Here is a 13918-nt window from a genome sequence, read left to right as displayed (position 1 = left end):
TTAACGGGAGTCCAGGTGGCCATCTCCACAAATGGACTTTTCAGAATCCTTGGGTGGCACCGTAGTCGGAAACCAATTCTGGTTATCGCTTCTCGGCCTTTTGGCTAAGATCAAGTGTAGTATCTGTTCTTATCAGTTTAATATCTGATACGTCCCCTATCTGGGGACCATATATTAAATGGATTTTTAGAACAGGGAGATGGAAAAAGAGCTTGCTCTGTCCACTCCACGCATTGACCTGGTATTGCAGTATCTCCAGGACCGGTGCACCCCTTCTTTAATGCAGTTTCTAAAATCAGAAAGAATTGAATTCAATGCTTTTTGTTCATTTTGCTTGTTTGTCGGATTTTGGGATGGACTCTTTGGCTTTGCTTTTCTTCTCCTCATTGGATTTTTCATGTTAAAAGTTGCAGAAGCCAGATGACAAGCTCATTTTGGTTCAACTTCAGCAACTGTGCATTGCATTGCCATGTAATGTAATGTAATGCAATGCTATCTATCTAGCTCTCCCTCTATACTTCCTTTTGGATAAACAGACATATTAGTCAAGCATTTTGGAGCTTTCACCTAAATAACTACAGGTGGTGAGATAAGCTGCACAATATAATTGACCTTTCAGTATATTGTTGCACACACACCATCTATTTAGCAAATGCCCTTGTTATCAACAGCAGCCTTTTAAACTCACCTGAGCTAACAGGTATGTGAGCTGGTTACTCTGCTGCGCTTAAAATTTCTTTTTTGGTTTGCTACAATGCCTTTTCTGAAACGTTGTCTCCCTCTGCTGGAACACTGACTTCTTTCATTTAATGCCTGCAGACTATAAAAGAGAAACCAACCTAAAAAGTTTGGTTGATTAGTCTGTGGCATTCTTTTAAACTGTTGCTTATGGCGGTCTCTGTGAGCTTCTCAGTGACATTCAGCCATCCAGGTATCCCGCCTGCAGTAGACGGAATGTGGCAATGGAACGCTGGCTGCGCGTGTCATAATAGGCTCTGAGCCTTTATATACCTGCGCACAGCAGCAGCCACCTTCAGTCTGCTGCTGGACAGCCAGCAGCATCAGCAGCAGGAGAGGTAATTAATCAGCAACCCTCCTGCTAAGGGTAGACAGCTGCTCGTTCCACCCCCCCCCCCCGCCTTAATTGGTTCTCCTCCCTTCCAACGGTGTTGAGGCGGGTGGGAACAGCCGGGGGTTGAGGGTACTGTGCTAAAAGAGGTGGAGTTATGCAGATCTAAAACGCGTGGATTGCAGCAGCAGCAAGCCGAAAAGTGCAGGCATGTGAGGGATCTAGAGGTTGACAGCATGTCTTCTTAACGGGAGTCCAGGTGGCCATCTCCACAAATGGACTTTTCAGAATCCTTGGGTGGCACCGTAGTCGGAAACCAATTCTGGTTATCGCTTCTCGGCCTTTTGGCTAAGATCAAGTGTAGTATCTGTTCTTATCAGTTTAATATCTGATACGTCCCCTATCTGGGGACCATATATTAAATGGATTTTTAGAACAGGGAGATGGAAAAAGAGCTTGCTCTGTCCACTCCATGCATTGACCTGGCATTGCAGTATCTCCAGGACCGGTGCACCCCTTCTTTAATGCAGTTTCTAAAATCAGAAAGAATTGAATTCAATGCTTTTTGTTCATTTTGCTTGTTTGTCGGATTTTGGGATGGACTCTTTGGCTTTGCTTTTCTTCTCCTCATTGGATTTTTCATGTTAAAAGTTGCAGAAGCCAGATGACAAGCTCATTTTGGTTCAACTTCAGCAACTGTGCATTGCATTGCCATGTAATGTAATGTAATGCAATGCTATCTATCTAGCTCTCCCTCTATACTTCCTTTTGGATAAACAGACATATTAGGCAAGCATTTTGGAGCTTTCACCTAAATAACTACAGGTGGTGAGATAAGCTGCACAATATAATTGACCTTTCAGTATATTGTTGCACACACACCATCTATTTAGCAAATGCCCTTGTTATCAACAGCAGCCTTTTAAACTCACCTGAGCTAACAGGTATGTGAGCTGGTTACTCTGCTGCGCTTAAAATTTCTTTTTTGGTTTGCTACAATGCCTTTTCTGAAACGTTGTCTCCCTCTGCTGGAACACTGACTTCTTTCATTTAATGCCTGCAGACTATAAAAGAGAAACCAACCCAAAATGTTTGGTTGATTAGTCTGTGGCATTCTTTTAAACTGTTGCTTATGGCGGTCTCTGTGAGCTTCTCAGTGACATTCAGCCATCCAGGTATCCCGCCTGCAGTAGACGGAATGTGGCAATGGAACGCTGGCTGCGCGTGTCATAATAGGCTCTGAGCCTTTATATGCCTGCGCACAGCAGCAGCCACCTTCAGTCTGCTGCTGGACAGCCAGCAGCAGCAGCAGCAGGAGAGGTAATTAATCAGCAACCCTCCTGCTAAGGGTAGACAGCTGCTCGTTCCACCCCCCCCCCCGCCTTAATTGGTTCTCCTCCCTTCCAACGGTGTTGAGGCGGGTGGGAACAGCCGGGGGTTGAGGGTACTGTGCTAAAAGAGGTGGAGTTATGCAGATCTAAAACGCGTGGATTGCAGCAGCAGCAAGCCGAAAAGTGCAGGCATGTGAGGGATCTAGAGGTTGACAGCATGTCTTCTTAACGGGAGTCCAGGTGGCCATCTCCACAAATGGACTTTTCAGAATCCTTGGGTGGCACCGTAGTCGGAAACCAATTCTGGTTATCGCTTCTCGGCCTTTTGGCTAAGATCAAGTGTAGTATCTGTTCTTATCAGTTTAATATCTGATACGTCCCCTATCTGGGGACCATATATTAAATGGATTTTTAGAACAGGGAGATGGAAAAAGAGCTTGCTCTGTCCACTCCACGCATTGACCTGGTATTGCAGTATCTCCAGGACCGGTGCACCCCTTCTTTAATGCAGTTTCTAAAATCAGAAAGAATTGAATTCAATGCTTTTTGTTCATTTTGCTTGTTTGTCGGATTTTGGGATGGACTCTTTGGCTTTGCTTTTCTTCTCCTCATTGGATTTTTCATGTTAAAAGTTGCAGAAGCCAGATGACAAGCTCATTTTGGTTCAACTTCAGCAACTGTGCATTGCATTGCCATGTAATGTAATGTAATGCAATGCTATCTATCTAGCTCTCCCTCTATACTTCCTTTTGGATAAACAGACATATTAGTCAAGCATTTTGGAGCTTTCACCTAAATAACTACAGGTGGTGAGATAAGCTGCACAATATAATTGACCTTTCAGTATATTGTTGCACACACACCATCTATTTAGCAAATGCCCTTGTTATCAACAGCAGCCTTTTAAACTCACCTGAGCTAACAGGTATGTGAGCTGGTTACTCTGCTGCGCTTAAAATTTCTTTTTTGGTTTGCTACAATGCCTTTTCTGAAACGTTGTCTCCCTCTGCTGGAACACTGACTTCTTTCATTTAATGCCTGCAGACTATAAAAGAGAAACCAACCTAAAAAGTTTGGTTGATTAGTCTGTGGCATTCTTTTAAACTGTTGCTTATGGCGGTCTCTGTGAGCTTCTCAGTGACATTCAGCCATCCAGGTATCCCGCCTGCAGTAGACGGAATGTGGCAATGGAACGCTGGCTGCGCGTGTCATAATAGGCTCTGAGCCTTTATATACCTGCGCACAGCAGCAGCCACCTTCAGTCTGCTGCTGGACAGCCAGCAGCATCAGCAGCAGGAGAGGTAATTAATCAGCAACCCTCCTGCTAAGGGTAGACAGCTGCTCGTTCCACCCCCCCCCCCGCCTTAATTGGTTCTCCTCCCTTCCAACGGTGTTGAGGCGGGTGGGAACAGCCGGGGGTTGAGGGTACTGTGCTAAAAGAGGTGGAGTTATGCAGATCTAAAACGCGTGGATTGCAGCAGCAGCAAGCCGAAAAGTGCAGGCATGTGAGGGATCTAGAGGTTGACAGCATGTCTTCTTAACGGGAGTCCAGGTGGCCATCTCCACAAATGGACTTTTCAGAATCCTTGGGTGGCACCGTAGTCGGAAACCAATTCTGGTTATCGCTTCTCGGCCTTTTGGCTAAGATCAAGTGTAGTATCTGTTCTTATCAGTTTAATATCTGATACGTCCCCTATCTGGGGACCATATATTAAATGGATTTTTAGAACAGGGAGATGGAAAAAGAGCTTGCTCTGTCCACTCCATGCATTGACCTGGCATTGCAGTATCTCCAGGACCGGTGCACCCCTTCTTTAATGCAGTTTCTAAAATCAGAAAGAATTGAATTCAATGCTTTTTGTTCATTTTGCTTGTTTGTCGGATTTTGGGATGGACTCTTTGGCTTTGCTTTTCTTCTCCTCATTGGATTTTTCATGTTAAAAGTTGCAGAAGCCAGATGACAAGCTCATTTTGGTTCAACTTCAGCAACTGTGCATTGCATTGCCATGTAATGTAATGTAATGCAATGCTATCTATCTAGCTCTCCCTCTATACTTCCTTTTGGATAAACAGACATATTAGGCAAGCATTTTGGAGCTTTCACCTAAATAACTACAGGTGGTGAGATAAGCTGCACAATATAATTGACCTTTCAGTATATTGTTGCACACACACCATCTATTTAGCAAATGCCCTTGTTATCAACAGCAGCCTTTTAAACTCACCTGAGCTAACAGGTATGTGAGCTGGTTACTCTGCTGCGCTTAAAATTTCTTTTTTGGTTTGCTACAATGCCTTTTCTGAAACGTTGTCTCCCTCTGCTGGAACACTGACTTCTTTCATTTAATGCCTGCAGACTATAAAAGAGAAACCAACCCAAAATGTTTGGTTGATTAGTCTGTGGCATTCTTTTAAACTGTTGCTTATGGCGGTCTCTGTGAGCTTCTCAGTGACATTCAGCCATCCAGGTATCCCGCCTGCAGTAGACGGAATGTGGCAATGGAACGCTGGCTGCGCGTGTCATAATAGGCTCTGAGCCTTTATATGCCTGCGCACAGCAGCAGCCACCTTCAGTCTGCTGCTGGACAGCCAGCAGCAGCAGCAGCAGGAGAGGTAATTAATCAGCAACCCTCCTGCTAAGGGTAGACAGCTGCTCGTTCCACCCCCCCCCCCCGCCTTAATTGGTTCTCCTCCCTTCCAACGGTGTTGAGGCGGGTGGGAACAGCCGGGGGTTGAGGGTACTGTGCTAAAAGAGGTGGAGTTATGCAGATCTAAAACGCGTGGATTGCAGCAGCAGCAAGCCGAAAAGTGCAGGCATGTGAGGGATCTAGAGGTTGACAGCATGTCTTCTTAACGGGAGTCCAGGTGGCCATCTCCACAAATGGACTTTTCAGAATCCTTGGGTGGCACCGTAGTCGGAAACCAATTCTGGTTATCGCTTCTCGGCCTTTTGGCTAAGATCAAGTGTAGTATCTGTTCTTATCAGTTTAATATCTGATACGTCCCCTATCTGGGGACCATATATTAAATGGATTTTTAGAACAGGGAGATGGAAAAAGAGCTTGCTCTGTCCACTCCACGCATTGACCTGGTATTGCAGTATCTCCAGGACCGGTGCACCCCTTCTTTAATGCAGTTTCTAAAATCAGAAAGAATTGAATTCAATGCTTTTTGTTCATTTTGCTTGTTTGTCGGATTTTGGGATGGACTCTTTGGCTTTGCTTTTCTTCTCCTCATTGGATTTTTCATGTTAAAAGTTGCAGAAGCCAGATGACAAGCTCATTTTGGTTCAACTTCAGCAACTGTGCATTGCATTGCCATGTAATGTAATGTAATGCAATGCTATCTATCTAGCTCTCCCTCTATACTTCCTTTTGGATAAACAGACATATTAGGCAAGCATTTTGGAGCTTTCACCTAAATAACTACAGGTGGTGAGATAAGCTGCACAATATAATTGACCTTTCAGTATATTGTTGCACACACACCATCTATTTAGCAAATGCCCTTGTTATCAACAGCAGCCTTTTAAACTCACCTGAGCTAACAGGTATGTGAGCTGGTTACTCTGCTGCGCTTAAAATTTCTTTTTTGGTTTGCTACAATGCCTTTTCTGAAACGTTGTCTCCCTCTGCTGGAACACTGACTTCTTTCATTTAATGCCTGCAGACTATAAAAGAGAAACCAACCCAAAAAGTTTGGTTGATTAGTCTGTGGCATTCTTTTAAACTGTTGCTTATGGCGGTCTCTGTGAGCTTCTCAGTGACATTCAGCCATCCAGGTATCCCGCCTGCAGTAGACGGAATGTGGCAATGGAACGCTGGCTGCGCGTGTCATAATAGGCTCTGAGCCTTTATATACCTGCGCACAGCAGCAGCCACCTTCAGTCTGCTGCTGGACAGCCAGCAGCAGCAGCAGGAGAGGTAATTAATCAGCAACCCTCCTGCTAAGGGTAGACAGCTGCTCGTTCCACCCCCCCCCCGCCTTAATTGGTTCTCCTCCCTTCCAACGGTGTTGAGGCGGGTGGGAACAGCCGGGGGTTGAGGGTACTGTGCTAAAAGAGGTGGAGTTATGCAGATCTAAAACGCGTGGATTGCAGCAGCAGCAAGCCGAAAAGTGCAGGCATGTGAGGGATCTAGAGGTTGACAGCATGTCTTCTTAACGGGAGTCCAGGTGGCCATCTCCACAAATGGACTTTTCAGAATCCTTGGGTGGCACCGTAGTCGGAAACCAATTCTGGTTATCGCTTCTCGGCCTTTTGGCTAAGATCAAGTGTAGTATCTGTTCTTATCAGTTTAATATCTGATACGTCCCCTATCTGGGGACCATATATTAAATGGATTTTTAGAACAGGGAGATGGAAAAAGAGCTTGCTCTGTCCACTCCACGCATTGACCTGGTATTGCAGTATCTCCAGGACCGGTGCACCCCTTCTTTAATGCAGTTTCTAAAATCAGAAAGAATTGAATTCAATGCTTTTTGTTCATTTTGCTTGTTTGTCGGATTTTGGGATGGACTCTTTGGCTTTGCTTTTCTTCTCCTCATTGGATTTTTCATGTTAAAAGTTGCAGAAGCCAGATGACAAGCTCATTTTGGTTCAACTTCAGCAACTGTGCATTGCATTGCCATGTAATGTAATGTAATGCAATGCTATCTATCTAGCTCTCCCTCTATACTTCCTTTTGGATAAACAGACATATTAGGCAAGCATTTTGGAGCTTTCACCTAAATAACTACAGGTGGTGAGATAAGCTGCACAATATAATTGACCTTTCAGTATATTGTTGCACACACACCATCTATTTAGCAAATGCCCTTGTTATCAACAGCAGCCTTTTAAACTCACCTGAGCTAACAGGTATGTGAGCTGGTTACTCTGCTGCGCTTAAAATGTCTTTTTTGGTTTGCTACAATGCCTTTTCTGAAACGTTGTCTCCCTCTGCTGGAACACTGACTTATTTCATTTAATGCCTGCAGACTATAAAAGAGAAACCAACCCAAAAAGTTTGGTTGATTAGTCTGTGGCATTCTTTTAAACTGTTGCTTATGGCGGTCTCTGTGAGCTTCTCAGTGACATTCAGCCATCCAGGTATCCCGCCTGCAGTAGACGGAATGTGGCAATGGAACGCTGGCTGCGCGTGTCATAATAGGCTCTGAGCCTTTATATACCTGCGCACAGCAGCAGCCACCTTCAGTCTGCTGCTGGACAGCCAGCAGCAGCAGCAGCAGGAGAGGTAATTAATCAGCAACCCTCCTGCTAAGGGTAGACAGCTGCTCGTTCCACCCCCCCCCCCCCGCCTTAATTGGTTCTCCTCCCTTCCAACGGTGTTGAGGCGGGTGGGAACAGCCGGGGGTTGAGGGTACTGTGCTAAAAGAGGTGGAGTTATGCAGATCTAAAACGCATGGATTGCAGCAGCAGCAAGCCGAAAAGTGCAGGCATGTGAGGGATCTAGAGGTTGACAGCATGTCTTCTTAACGGGAGTCCAGGTGGCCATCTCCACAAATGGACTTTTCAGAATCCTTGGGTGGCACCGTAGTCGGAAACCAATTCTGGTTATCGCTTCTCGGCCTTTTGGCTAAGATCAAGTGTAGTATCTGTTCTTATCAGTTTAATATCTGATACGTCCCCTATCTGGGGACCATATATTAAATGGATTTTTAGAACAGGGAGATGGAAAAAGAGCTTGCTCTGTCCACTCCACGCATTGACCTGGTATTGCAGTATCTCCAGGACCGGTGCACCCCTTCTTTAATGCAGTTTCTAAAATCAGAAAGAATTGAATTCAATGCTTTTTGTTCATTTTGCTTGTTTGTCGGATTTTGGGATGGACTCTTTGGCTTTGCTTTTCTTCTCCTCATTGGATTTTTCATGTTAAAAGTTGCAGAAGCCAGATGACAAGCTCATTTTGGTTCAACTTCAGCAACTGTGCATTGCATTGCCATGTAATGTAATGTAATGCAATGCTATCTATCTAGCTCTCCCTCTATACTTCCTTTTGGATAAACAGACATATTAGGCAAGCATTTTGGAGCTTTCACCTAAATAACTACAGGTGGTGAGATAAGCTGCACAATATAATTGACCTTTCAGTATATTGTTGCACACACACCATCTATTTAGCAAATGCCCTTGTTATCAACAGCAGCCTTTTAAACTCACCTGAGCTAACAGGTATGTAAGCTGGTTACTCTGCTGCGCTTAAAATTTCTTTTTTGGTTTGCTACAATGCCTTTTCTGAAACGTTGTCTCCCTCTGCTGGAACACTGACTTCTTTCATTTAATGCCTGCAGACTATAAAAGAGAAACCAACCCAAAAAGTTTGGTTGATTAGTCTGTGGCATTCTTTTAAACTGTTGCTTATGGCGGTCTCTGTGAGCTTCTCAGTGACATTCAGCCATCCAGGTATCCCGCCTGCAGTAGACGGAATGTGGCAATGGAACGCTGGCTGCGCGTGTCATAATAGGCTCTGAGCCTTTATATACCTGCGCACAGCAGCAGCCACCTTCAGTCTGCTGCTGGACAGCCAGCAGCAGCAGCAGCAGGAGAGGTAATTAATCAGCAACCCTCCTGCTAAGGGTAGACAGCTGCTCGTTCCACCCCCCCCCGCCTTAATTGGTTCTCCTCCCTTCCAACGGTGTTGAGGCGGGTGGGAACAGCCGGGGGTTGAGGGTACTGTGCTAAAAGAGGTGGAGTTATGCAGATCTAAAACGCGTGGATTGCAGCAGCAGCAAGCCGAAAAGTGCAGGCATGTGAGGGATCTAGAGGTTGACAGCATGTCTTCTTAACGGGAGTCCAGGTGGCCATCTCCACAAATGGACTTTTCAGAATCCCCGGGTGGCACCGTAGTCGGAAACCAATTCTGGTTATCGCTTCTCGGCCTTTTGGCTAAGATCAAGTGTAGTATCTGTTCTTATCAGTTTAATATCTGATACGTCCCCTATCTGGGGACCATATATTAAATGGATTTTTAGAACAGGGAGATGGAAAAAGAGCTTGCTCTGTCCACTCCACGCATTGACCTGGTATTGCAGTATCTCCAGGACCGGTGCACCCCTTCTTTAATGCAGTTTCTAAAATCAGAAAGAATTGAATTCAATGCTTTTTGTTCATTTTGCTTGTTTGTCGGATTTTGGGATGGACTCTTTGGCTTTGCTTTTCTTCTCCTCATTGGATTTTTCATGTTAAAAGTTGCAGAAGCCAGATGACAAGCTCATTTTGGTTCAACTTCAGCAACTGTGCATTGCATTGCCATGTAATGTAATGTAATGCAATGCTATCTATCTAGCTCTCCCTCTATACTTCCTTTTAGATAAACAGACATATTAGGCAAGCATTTTGGAGCTTTCACCTAAATAACTACAGGTGGTGAGATAAGCTGCACAATATAATTGACCTTTCAGTATATTGTTGCACACACACCATCTATTTAGCAAATGCCCTTGTTATCAACAGCAGCCTTTTAAACTCACCTGAGCTAACAGGTATGTGAGCTGGTTACTCTGCTGCGCTTAAAATTTCTTTTTTGGTTTGCTACAATGCCTTTTCTGAAACGTTTTCTCCCTCTGCTGGAACACTGACTTCTTTCATTTAATGCCTGCAGACTATAAAAGAGAAACCAACCCAAAAAGTTTGGTTGATTAGTCTGTGGCATTCTTTTAAACTGTTGCTTATGGCGGTCTCTGTGAGCTTCTCAGTGACATTCAGCCATCCAGGTATCCCGCCTGCAGTAGACGGAATGTGGCAATGGAACGCTGGCTGCGCGTGTCATAATAGGCTCTGAGCCTTTATATACCTGCGCACAGCAGCAGCCACCTTCAGTCTGCTGCTGGACAGCCAGCAGCAGCAGCAGCAGGAGAGGTAATTAATCAGCAACCCTCCTGCTAAGGGTAGACAGCTGCTCGTTCCACCCCCCCCCCCGCCTTAATTGGTTCTCCTCCCTTCCAACGGTGTTGAGGCGGGTGGGAACAGCCGGGGGTTGAGGGTACTGTGCTAAAAGAGGTGGAGCTATGCAGATCTAAAACGCGTGGATTGCAGCAGCAGCAAGCCGAAAAGTGCAGGCATGTGAGGGATCTAGAGGTTGACAGCATGTCTTCTTAACGGGAGTCCAGGTGGCCATCTCCACAAATGGACTTTTCAGAATCCTTGGGTGGCACCGTAGTCGGAAACCAATTCTGGTTATCGCTTCTCGGCCTTTTGGCTAAGATCAAGTGTAGTATCTGTTCTTATCAGTTTAATATCTGATACGTCCCCTATCTGGGGACCATATATTAAATGGATTTTTAGAACAGGGAGATGGAAAAAGAGCTTGCTCTGTCCACTCCACGCATTGACCTGGTATTGCAGTATCTCCAGGACCGGTGCACCCCTTCTTTAATGCAGTTTCTAAAATCAGAAAGAATTGAATTCAATGCTTTTTGTTCATTTTGCTTGTTTGTCGGATTTTGGGATGGACTCTTTGGCTTTGCTTTTCTTCTCCTCATTGGATTTTTCATGTTAAAAGTTGCAGAAGCCAGATGACAAGCTCATTTTGGTTCAACTTCAGCAACTGTGCATTGCATTGCCATGTAATGTAAAGTAATGCAATGCTATCTATCTAGTTCTCCCTCTATACTTCCTTTTGGATAAACAGACATATTAGGCAAGCATTTTGGAGCTTTCACCTAAATAACTACAGGTGGTGAGATAAGCTGCACAATATAATTGACCTTTCAGTATATTGTTGCACACACACCATCTATTTAGCAAATGCCCTTGTTATCAACAGCAGCCTTTTAAACTCACCTGAGCTAACAGGTATGTGAGCTGGTTACTCTGCTGCGCTTAAAATTTCTTTTTTGGTTTGCTACAATGCCTTTTCTGAAACGTTGTCTCCCTCTGCTGGAACACTGACTTCTTTCATTTAATGCCTGCAAACTATAAAAGAGAAACCAACCCAAAAAGTTTGGTTGATTAGTCTGTGGCATTCTTTTAAACTGTTGCTTATGGCGGTCTCTGTGAGCTTCTCAGTGACATTCAGCCATCCAGGTATCCCGCCTGCAGTAGACGGAATGTGGCAATGGAACGCTGGCTGCGCGTGTCATAATAGGCTCTGAGCCTTTATATACCTGCGCACAGCAGCAGCCACCTTCAGTCTGCTGCTGGACAGCCAGCAGCAGCAGCAGCAGGAGAGGTAATTAATCAGCAACCCTCCTGCTAAGGGTAGACAGCTGCTCGTTCCACCCCCCCCCCCCCGCCTTAATTGGTTCTCCTCCCTTCCAACGGTGTTGAGGCGGGTGGGAACAGCCGGGGGTTGAGGGTACTGTGCTAAAAGAGGTGGAGTTATGCAGATCTAAAACGCGTGGATTGCAGCAGCAGCAAGCCGAAAAGTGCAGGCATGTGAGGGATCTAGAGGTTGACAGCATGTCTTCTTAACGGGAGTCCAGGTGGCCATCTCCACAAATGGACTTTTCAGAATCCTTGGGTGGCACCGTAGTCGGAAACCAATTCTGGTTATCGCTTCTCGGCCTTTTGGCTAAGATCAAGTGTAGTATCTGTTCTTATCAGTTTAATATCTGATACGTCCCCTATCTGGGGACCATATATTAAATGGATTTTTAGAACAGGGAGATGGAAAAAGAGCTTGCTCTGTCCACTCCACGCATTGACCTGGTATTGCAGTATCTCCAGGACCGGTGCACCCCTTCTTTAATGCAGTTTCTAAAATCAGAAAGAATTGAATTCAATGCTTTTTGTTCATTTTGCTTGTTTGTCGGATTTTGGGATGGACTCTTTGGCTTTGCTTTTCTTCTCCTCATTGGATTTTTCATGTTAAAAGTTGCAGAAGCCAGATGACAAGCTCATTTTTGTTCAACTTCAGCAACTGTGCATTGCATTGCCATGTAATGTAATGTAATGCAATGCTATCTATCTAGCTCTCCCTCTATACTTCCTTTTGGATAAACAGACATATTAGGCAAGTGACGCGCCCCTGGGCCTGTGTCGCGCTGCGAGAGCTTACCCGGAGCCGGATCTGTTGAGGGTTGTAGTCTCGTGGCGGTGACCCGGTCCGTGCCCAGGGAGTCAAACTGGACGGCAGTCTGTTAGCGGTAAATGGTTGATGACTATGCCACCCGTTGAGTGCAGCCAGGGGGCTGCTGCTGCAGGGCAGACCTCTGAGGCCGATGGTGGGATTGTGCAGCGTGATAGTATAACCCCCAACGGGAGGGGTATGGCCTCAGGGCAGCCGACGTGGATGATGGGGGTAGCAGGAACCACTCAGAGACGGTACGGTGTAGTTCAGGGTCTTTACTGGTAACAACAAAAGACCCTCCCGGAGTACTTGCTAGCGGATGGGGCCTGGTCAGTCCTTGAGCAGATGGGATCTCCCCTGGCCAGGCGTAGTTGTAGGCCTCCCAAACTGACTGTACTCTTCTGGCTACCTTGCTAGGAGCTGATGTAAGTAGCCCACGTCCCTGAGTGTACCGTGTGGTGCTCACCCGTATGGCCGGTGACTCGGGGCCTTCTAATGGCTTCCGCTCCACGATGGCGGTGCTGGTCCCACGCGTGTGACCGTGCCTTCGGGCTTCTGGGCCAGAGGACCTGAAATCCCCTGCCTGACGGATTCTGCTGCTGGGTAGGAATTAGTCCCCACAGCCTCGGACTCCGGGTCCGGTAAAAAGTCTTCTTAGTCAGGGCGAACTCTGCAGCTGCCAGCCCCTGACTCCTTGTAACTGCTGTTTCTTCCTATGCTGTCTCTACTTCTTCTCTTCTTCTACTCACTCACCCTGCCTCAGCCCCAGGTTTTTATAGGGGAAGTTCTTCCCCTCCCAAGACTGGGCAGGAGGTGTGGCATGCACAGGATCCCTGACCAAAGGACCTCCCACCTGCTCTCAGACATAACATTACGTTACTGTGGCAACCAGACCCCTGGGGTGTCACATTCCCCCCTAGTAAAATTTAGTACTCCGGGACTAAACACATTATAGAAAAACATAACAAGGTAAAAACAACAACACTAAAATACAATAAGATGGTCACGGCGTATCCGCAACCGGGTGCAGTCTTTGAAGAAAAGCAAAGGTGTCCATTTCACCGAAACAGGGAGACGTAACCAGGTAGGGGTCTGTTCTACCCCGAGTCCTTGACAGTCTTTAGTCCATCCTGGGTTACGCTCCAACTATGTACAAGGATTCCCGGTAAATCCACCAAGGATTCCTAAAAACAACTAGAAACACAAAATTACACACAAGCAACTATAGACAGGTAAACATACAAAATAGCTTAAACATTTAGATCCTCCAACGTGCGGGTAACTGGCCTCTAGTGGCCCTAGTGGACCTACGGAGCTGACTGTCTGGCCCTGAACTACAGGGTGTAGGAGCTGTCAAGGGTAAACTGGGCAGCTGTCTACCGGCTCTTTGTCTCACTAGGGGTACGGCAGGCTCACTATAAGCAGAGGGTTGATTCTCCTGTTCTGCTTGTGTGGAGTCTTCTGCCTCCTGGACCGGCTGTTCTTCCAGCTCTACCCGTTGCTCCGTA

General features: G+C 46.0%; 10 non-coding genes across 10 annotated transcripts; all 10 read left to right on the top strand.

Moving 5' to 3' along the window:
- Positions 1–84: 84 nt before the first annotated feature.
- Positions 85–275, top strand: LOC141186893 (U2 spliceosomal RNA). Its single transcript, XR_012261129.1, has one exon. It is a non-coding gene; the product is annotated as a U2 spliceosomal RNA (small nuclear RNA).
- Positions 276–1397: 1122 nt separating this feature from the next.
- LOC141184507 (U2 spliceosomal RNA) lies at positions 1398–1588 on the top strand. Its single transcript, XR_012259255.1, has one exon. It is a non-coding gene; the product is annotated as a U2 spliceosomal RNA (small nuclear RNA).
- Positions 1589–2709: 1121 nt separating this feature from the next.
- LOC141186891 (U2 spliceosomal RNA) lies at positions 2710–2900 on the top strand. Its single transcript, XR_012261127.1, has one exon. It is a non-coding gene; the product is annotated as a U2 spliceosomal RNA (small nuclear RNA).
- A 1121-nt stretch (positions 2901–4021) lies between these two features.
- LOC141184505 (U2 spliceosomal RNA) lies at positions 4022–4212 on the top strand. The gene has a single exon (XR_012259254.1). It is a non-coding gene; the product is annotated as a U2 spliceosomal RNA (small nuclear RNA).
- Positions 4213–5334: 1122 nt separating this feature from the next.
- LOC141186890 (U2 spliceosomal RNA) lies at positions 5335–5525 on the top strand. Its single transcript, XR_012261126.1, has one exon. It is a non-coding gene; the product is annotated as a U2 spliceosomal RNA (small nuclear RNA).
- A 1117-nt stretch (positions 5526–6642) lies between these two features.
- Positions 6643–6833, top strand: LOC141186888 (U2 spliceosomal RNA). Its single transcript, XR_012261125.1, has one exon. It is a non-coding gene; the product is annotated as a U2 spliceosomal RNA (small nuclear RNA).
- Positions 6834–7956: 1123 nt separating this feature from the next.
- Positions 7957–8147, top strand: LOC141186887 (U2 spliceosomal RNA). Its single transcript, XR_012261124.1, has one exon. It is a non-coding gene; the product is annotated as a U2 spliceosomal RNA (small nuclear RNA).
- A 1119-nt stretch (positions 8148–9266) lies between these two features.
- On the top strand, positions 9267–9457 carry LOC141186886 (U2 spliceosomal RNA). The gene has a single exon (XR_012261123.1). It is a non-coding gene; the product is annotated as a U2 spliceosomal RNA (small nuclear RNA).
- A 1121-nt stretch (positions 9458–10578) lies between these two features.
- Positions 10579–10769, top strand: LOC141186884 (U2 spliceosomal RNA). Its single transcript, XR_012261121.1, has one exon. It is a non-coding gene; the product is annotated as a U2 spliceosomal RNA (small nuclear RNA).
- Positions 10770–11892: 1123 nt separating this feature from the next.
- LOC141186883 (U2 spliceosomal RNA) lies at positions 11893–12083 on the top strand. The gene has a single exon (XR_012261120.1). It is a non-coding gene; the product is annotated as a U2 spliceosomal RNA (small nuclear RNA).
- Positions 12084–13918: the final 1835 nt, after the last annotated feature.

Source organism: Phyllobates terribilis, unplaced genomic scaffold, assembly GCF_046119375.1.
Source record: "Phyllobates terribilis strain yellow unplaced genomic scaffold, ASM4611937v1 Scaffold_40__1_contigs__length_11209783, whole genome shotgun sequence".
Classification (NCBI taxonomy): Eukaryota; Metazoa; Chordata; class Amphibia; order Anura; family Dendrobatidae; genus Phyllobates; species Phyllobates terribilis.
This window is presented reverse-complemented; position numbering and strand designations above follow the sequence as displayed.